Source organism: Saccostrea cucullata, unplaced genomic scaffold (genome assembly GCF_032062105.1).
Source record: "Saccostrea cucullata isolate Sc308-1 unplaced genomic scaffold, CSIRO_AGI_Scuc_v1 ctg1880, whole genome shotgun sequence".
Lineage (NCBI taxonomy): Eukaryota > Metazoa > Mollusca > Bivalvia > Ostreida > Ostreidae > Saccostrea > Saccostrea cuccullata.
Genome location: NW_026919719.1, coordinates 132,075 through 139,183, shown reverse-complemented (window position 1 = coordinate 139,183; position 7,109 = coordinate 132,075). Strand labels below are relative to the sequence as shown.

Sequence of the window (7,109 nt, the reverse complement as noted above, 5' to 3'; positions counted from 1 at the left end):
GCTGTAGCATTAAATGACTATGGTATTTATTGTGTTGCTTACACTTTAAAGACAACTACATATTTAAAATACTTTAAATTTTCCCGTTTTTTTTCTGACGGAAAAGCCAGAGTCATTATCTGATTGTTCTAAACAAAGAAATGAAGGTTTTATTTTTAATCTAAGCACATATCACTAAAATACTAAAATAGTGATCCTTGATTAAGTCTCTTTATGTTCTTAGTGTATTCTACTTGCATGCCACATTATATTATAATCAGACTAAAACGGTATTTGGAGTAGCATTTCGAGAGTAATAAACAGAAATTTCAACAGTAGAATGAGTAGCATTTTGAAAGCATTTCACAGAAATTTCTATTTTTAGTAACCATGGCAACGCTGTTCATCGAAATCAAAAACCAATGCACAGAATTATGTATCTTAGTGTAGTCTACTTGTGTGCCAAGTTATATTGCAATCAGACCAAAACTATAGGAGATGTAGCATTTTGAAAGAATTTCTTAGAAATTTCTATTTTTAGTAACCACGGCAACACCATTCATCGAAATCAAAAACTGATATACAGAATTATGTATCTTATTGGAGTCTACTTGTCTGGCAAGTTATATTGAAATCAGACCAAAACTGTAGAAGGAGTAGCATTTTGAAAGAATTTCTTAGAAAGAATGTTTCCACTTAAGCATAGTGCCGTGGCCCCTTTTTCGGACCCCTCTAACTTTATCTAATTAACTCAAATGTTAATTATTTTACACCTAACTCATACTTTGTTATCTTTGTGGTATATTACTTGCAAAAATTCACACTGAAAACGGCGTCTTAGTTTTATAAATGGTAATTTAAAAAGCCATATACTTCGTGTTAATTCCGGAATGTTGCGCTTGTCCGAGTTGGGTTTTAATTGTGTCACATTAATATTCAGTGTAAGCGGGGCATTTCATCGATCGATTGAAAACATGTAATATTTAGCCGCTTTTGGAATTTAATACAAAATACAAACTGTATACAGAAAAATAAACACAAAGAATTTTTCAAGGATTACGTCATTTTTTTTTTACGAAAGATGGTACTGGGGAGGATCTTTGAGATGTATATGACTCCTATAAATCCAGATCCCCCATCTTGTGGTCGTTTCTCGATGGAAATTTAACACTAAATTAAATAAACTGAGCCTACTTGTATATGAAAACGGGGAAAATCATATTTAAGAAAAACTTCTATACTTTTTAAAAGGTAAGTGCCGTATTGCAATTTTAAACATCTCTCTCTCTCTCTCTCTCTCTCTCTCTCTCTCTCTCTCTCTCTCTCTCTCTCTCTCTCTCTCTCTCTCTCTCTCTCTCTATTCGTACTTTTTAAAGTACAGTAAATTTACCCCGTACTTCTCACAAATAATGGTGTACGGAATATTTTTTGTGATGCTGCATGTGGTGATATTTTATCACTAAAACAATTTTATTAATTGTATGTGCGATTTTTTTTGTTTTTTTTGTTTGTTTGCTTGTTTGTTTGTTTTTGTTTTGTTTTTTTTTTTTGGAGGGAGGGGGGTACCAGTAAGAATTCCATACCAGTATTCAACAATCTAAATATTCTACCCCGTGTCCTTATATTTTTTACAATCAAAAACACTTTGAGGAATGGTGCTACTTCGAAGATTGGAGCTAAAGCTTTGAAACTCGTTGAGCCTCTAAACGTGCCCCTTAAATCCAAGAACTAAAAATAAAATATCGTTACATTTTTTTCCAATTTATTATTCCAGGACCCTATTAAAACACTTGACAAAAAAGAAATAATTCTATGTTGATTGATTGAAAATGTACATGTAAACGGACTAAGTTGGACCCCTTTCGACGGAATCTACAACCACGTGGTTAATCGATTTTTTTGTATTCACAATGTTACCTGAGTCTACAAATCACGTGGTAAATTGGAATATTAAACAGGTCACAATGAGGTCAATGACATGTAAATACCCGTAAACAGTGAAGAAAACTGTCGGCGTTTTGTACCTTTTTTCAAAAAATTTACCCCGAGCGCAGGCTTGCCCAAAATTCTCCCTTAAATATGTTGAATTTCCAAAAGTTCTACACCTTCTGTCCTTTTGAGAAATTTGGGCAAGCATGCGCTCACTATGTATTTCAGCTCTAAAAATCGGAATAACTTTGAATAACAATGGAGATTCGTGATTTGCATTGACCCCTCTTACAGAACACAGTCTCGTTCTTCAATATTACTCACTTTTAATTTCTTTAATTTTGCAAAGTTGCGATCTAGACCTTGAAGAATTGTTTTATCAATTTCATTAGGCTACTTTCTATACCTTATTTTTGCGCAATTTACCGGGGGCCACGTTTAGTACACTAAGTGCAATCATTCTTTCTACTTTTAGTAACCACGGCAACATCATTCATCGAAATCAAAAACTGATATACAGAATTATGTATCTTAGTGTAGTCTACTTGTGTGCCAAGTAATATTGAAATCAAACTAAAACTGTAGGAGGAGAAGCATTTTGAAAAATTCTTTACAGACAGACAAACAGACAGCTTGACGGACGGACGCCGGACGCATTACTATCGAATAAGCTCCTCTGGTCTCTGACCAGAAGAGCTAAAATAACGAATAAATCCATTATTTATTTTTTTTTAAATCTGATGTGCATGTGTTTTAACCTAACATTTCTTGATAAAGATGACAAAAGGACCAAGTTAATTCACATCTTCACATTCGGAACTCTCTGGATTTCTTTATACAACATACACTTTGAGTTATTACCGTCTTCCTTGGAAGACGGTTTTATATAGTTTTATACAGTTTTTTACAGTCTTTGGATTATGCACTTCCTCTCTTTTGTGATTGGTAGAAATTGCATGATGAGAAAGTTTTTAATTTTTTCATCGGTTGTAATGGTGTTCAAGGCAAGGGAGACAATGTTCTGCTAATATAATTTTCGTACGACTTAAACAATTTTCAAGATTAGCAATCTTAAAAAATGACAAAACTCACAACAAATCAACGGTAATTAATTCTAAAGAAGAAGATATATTTTTAACAGCACAATGACTTTTGTTTCAAAAAAATCTTATAGCTACATCTCATTGTTGTATGATAAATATTAAAATGCAATATATGTACATATATCACCAAGTTTTCTAGAACAATTCTAAACCAAAGTTTTTGATTAATTTTCATTTATCATAAACGCAATAAAGATAAGGCATTTTGTGGGATCTTCATTCAAGCATATATTCTTGTTTAACTTAATTTTGTCGTTATAATTACTGTCAAACATTTGCTAGAGATGCATTACAATTTTATATAGTGTAAGGGCAAGTATATTTATGTTCAGCAAATCTTATTAATTATATTTGAAAACACTCTCGGTGAAAAAAGCTACAACAAAATGCTTATTACGAAGTCAAGCTGAAAGTATTTCTCATTTTGTTTGTTCTAGAACGTATTTAAGATATCGGATGTAACAGAATACATTAGAATATGGTTTCTTTAATTCAAAACAAGCTATTTAATTATAATTTATGAATGAAGTCTTAAGAAATCGGGAAAAATAGTATGCTTGATGTAAAATTATGAACAAAAAGAAAACAAGACATTCAAGCTGTCAACATCGAAGTCTCTTATATCTCACTTTCACAAGTATCAGTAGGAAACGGTGGATACAACATGAACACATAAGAAAACATAAAAGACATTACGAGTGTCTTTTGTTATCTCAAAGTCATCAGTAGCTCGTAGACATCAGTATAAGATGTCTATATCTCTACCCAGAAATCTGTTTAAAACATGAGAACTTTATACTAGTTCTAAACTGCCATCAGTAGATTTAAGCTATAGGAGACCTTATTAGAATGTTAATCAAAACTATTAGAAATAGTTTATTATCGTCCATAGTTTTTTTTTCTTGTTTGTTTTCTGTTCTTTAGAATCCTGCTTAAATGGGATCCATTATCCTGGAATGTCATGAATTATATGGAGATAACAAACAGTATTCAAGATCAAAAGTCCGTAAAACACTACAAGATTGGATCGCGCAAAATCGCGAAAGTGTATAAATAATAGACATATAACAGATTTAGTGCGGCTTGATCATCATTAGAGTCTCCTTTATATCATTGCCATTATTGATTTTAGGGGACAATGGCATTGACCAGTAAAGGGGATACCATCGGCCATTAAGGAATCCCTTGCGACAACAACTGTACCACCACCACCCTCCGAGAGAGAAAGCACAATGGCTGCTACAAATATCATTGTCTCTGTCACGTGTACTGAAGGCCATTCCATTTGAACTGAAGTCCCTATGACTATGTAACATGCTGTCACCTAAAAGTAAAAATAAACAGTGGCTTCAACATATAGCATTGTACTAAAAGTCTTTAAATTTTAAGGACAGATAATACAAACAAACATTTGTCAACAAATATGAAAATAATAACTTGAGTCATGATTTAATAAGTAAAATAGATAAATTTCACCACGTAGTTTTTAAATCTTTTATTCAAATTTTCACAAAAATGGGATTTGAAGTGAAAAATATTTGTATAGATAAATAAAGATGGTTTCAGAGAGGCAGAATTTAAACGTCACAGAAGGTTTACAAGTTCTTTATATTCTAGAAATTTACTATTTGCATCATTTTCAATGAAATTAAGCCAAAAAATAAATACCTATCCAGGCATCCATTTTTTGTTTGTATCATCTGTCCTTAAGTCAAGCTGTCATGATTATATTGCATACCATCAACAAAAACACACAAAAATGCACTGTGAGTTACATATCTCGCTATCATGGGCAATGGGTATTCAAGACAAGTCCACATGACTAGTACATGTATTTTTCATACTCTTACTTAAAGAATTAAAAATGAAAAAAAACACGTAGATATACATTAAATGATAAGAAATAATTGACATATCAATTGATATAAGGTTAAATAAGACGGCGGAAATGGAAGAGAAGAGATAGGAAGATAGGACACAGGTAGAGCATTCTAGTCTAAGGAATTAGGAAATGGAATAATTCTCAGTTTTGGTGGTTTTATGTTGATGATCAAGCAATTGGATTGCATTATATTTTTATGCATAAAGAGCACTTAATACAAATCGTTGCATTGTACATGTAGCTTGCATTTTAAAGAATCATTTCTTCATCTTAGGAAAGGGTTGCATCAATTAATAAAAGATTTGAAAACAATGTATGGAAGAAAAAGTGTACAAATACCATCTAAAAAACATTTCCCCACAACTAAAACAAAAATCTAATTTTGAAATCGCCATGCAAATCCCTTCTATTTATGAAAAAAATTAAAGAAACTTCTATGAGCGATGTAATGGATTGCATATTTTTCATCTATGTTTTCATCATGTTGCAGCAGGTGCAGGCACGAAAAAGATCTCTCACTGCTCAATTGCCTTGTGTATCGAGTATAGGTCAAAATTTGCAGCTTTCCGACGGAAAGCTTAAGTGGTGGCGTCTCCAAATGAGTGAAAAATTCTCGAGGGGGACGATTAACAACATACAATCAATCAAATTTCTCACTTACCCCAGATGGCCCTCTAAGGAAAAGAGTGTAGTTGTCATTCTCATCCGAAACGGAGAACTGGTCGTAATATTCATTTACCGTTGTGCCATTTTTTAAAGTAATGGATACATAGAGGGAGGAGTTTCTTCCCTTCGTTAGTTGATGTATCACGTCATTTTCTTTAAGTTCACAAAAGAAATATGAGTAAATTGGATGAGTGAAAATGTATATGATTATATACATGTATTTTTATGTGAATAATATTTTTATAAAAATTGACTTGCAGCCTTAAATAGATTTGTTACGTTGCAAAGATAGTTTGATCTGTAAGCATTTACAAAATTTAATGAAATTTTTGGAGAAAATTGAAACCTTCCCTAAGATATATTTTAAAATTGATATAAATATGTACGGATCCAATAAGAGTCCTCCAGGTCTCCGAAGCCTTTTTAGTAGTCGTCCCACACTCTGTTAAATCTGACCATCCCACTCCTCATGTTCTGGATAACCTAACAAATCAACAAGCCTTGACTCATTCACAGATTTAGATCTTTTTTTCGAACGAAAGGAATGACCATTTATAAATCAGACGTATGCCCTAAAATGCATATACTTTTTATCAATATTCAGGTATTTTCAAATGAAGATAAAAGTTTTCAAGGAATGTGGAGGACGGGCCTCCAGATGATCCATTGAACAGAAAAGTCTTTAATTTTTATTTGTTTCAATTATTCTTCTCTATTTAATGTAATACGTTCATTAGAAAAAAATTGATTATCTCCACATTTATTGGAGAAATTCGTCTCTCTTAATACAAGTAATATTTGCTTCCAAACATGGAGTAAACTTTTTGCAAAACAAAAAGGAAATTAACAAAATATTGAATTTAATTCCAGTAGATCTTCCAAAATCATCTTATCACTTGGCCAAGCCTACCTGATACGGAATGTTTATAAGTAGTAACTAAAAGGGATACCGAAAAGTTGTCGTATGGTCATGGAATGGTATCTAGATGGCGAGGACACGAATTGAAAGATCTTTAAGAGATGAAACAAGGATACTGTAAGTAAAATGTGTTTCTTACTTTCTTAATGAAAACAGATTACTAAGATAAAAAAAAGGTATTAAGATATATCATCAAGCTGTTCTGCGACGACTCGACTGAAAGCAAATTCGAACGGTCGAGAGGGAAATTTCTCCTAGGCATCAGGTCCGACCTAAGAAAATTTCGGGAGTTCATGTTTATACATTTTTCATAGATTTATATTGTTTAAATAAGGAATAAAGCAGAAAGAAATAGATCCTGCCGTCCACTTTCTACCACAGTTGTCCATTTTACAAGACACGTTGATAACAAATGTAATGTCACTCACAAATGGATAAATCTTGTATATGCCAGATTTTTGCCGTCCACTATCAAAGATGTCCCTACAGTCCCCGGGAAAAGGTTTTTCATCTTTGTCCTCGGGAGGAGCTGAAAATGTTTTGCATAATAAGCATTTACATGGAATTAAAAGAAATAAAGTAATTCACATTTTGATAATGCTCAATGAGGTATTGAAAGATCAGGATTTCT

The 7,109-nt window shown here is 32.5% G+C and overlaps 1 long non-coding RNA gene across 1 annotated transcript; it reads right to left on the bottom strand.

The window, feature by feature from the left end:
* Positions 1 to 4,095: 4,095 nt before the first annotated feature.
* Positions 4,096 to 6,043, bottom strand: LOC134236535 (uncharacterized). Its single transcript, XR_009985630.1, has 3 exons — positions 5,946 to 6,043; positions 5,555 to 5,712; positions 4,096 to 4,335 (listed from the first exon to the last, which is right to left on the bottom strand). It is a non-coding gene; the product is annotated as an uncharacterized LOC134236535 (long non-coding RNA).
* Between the last annotated feature and the right edge of the window lie 1,066 nt (positions 6,044 to 7,109).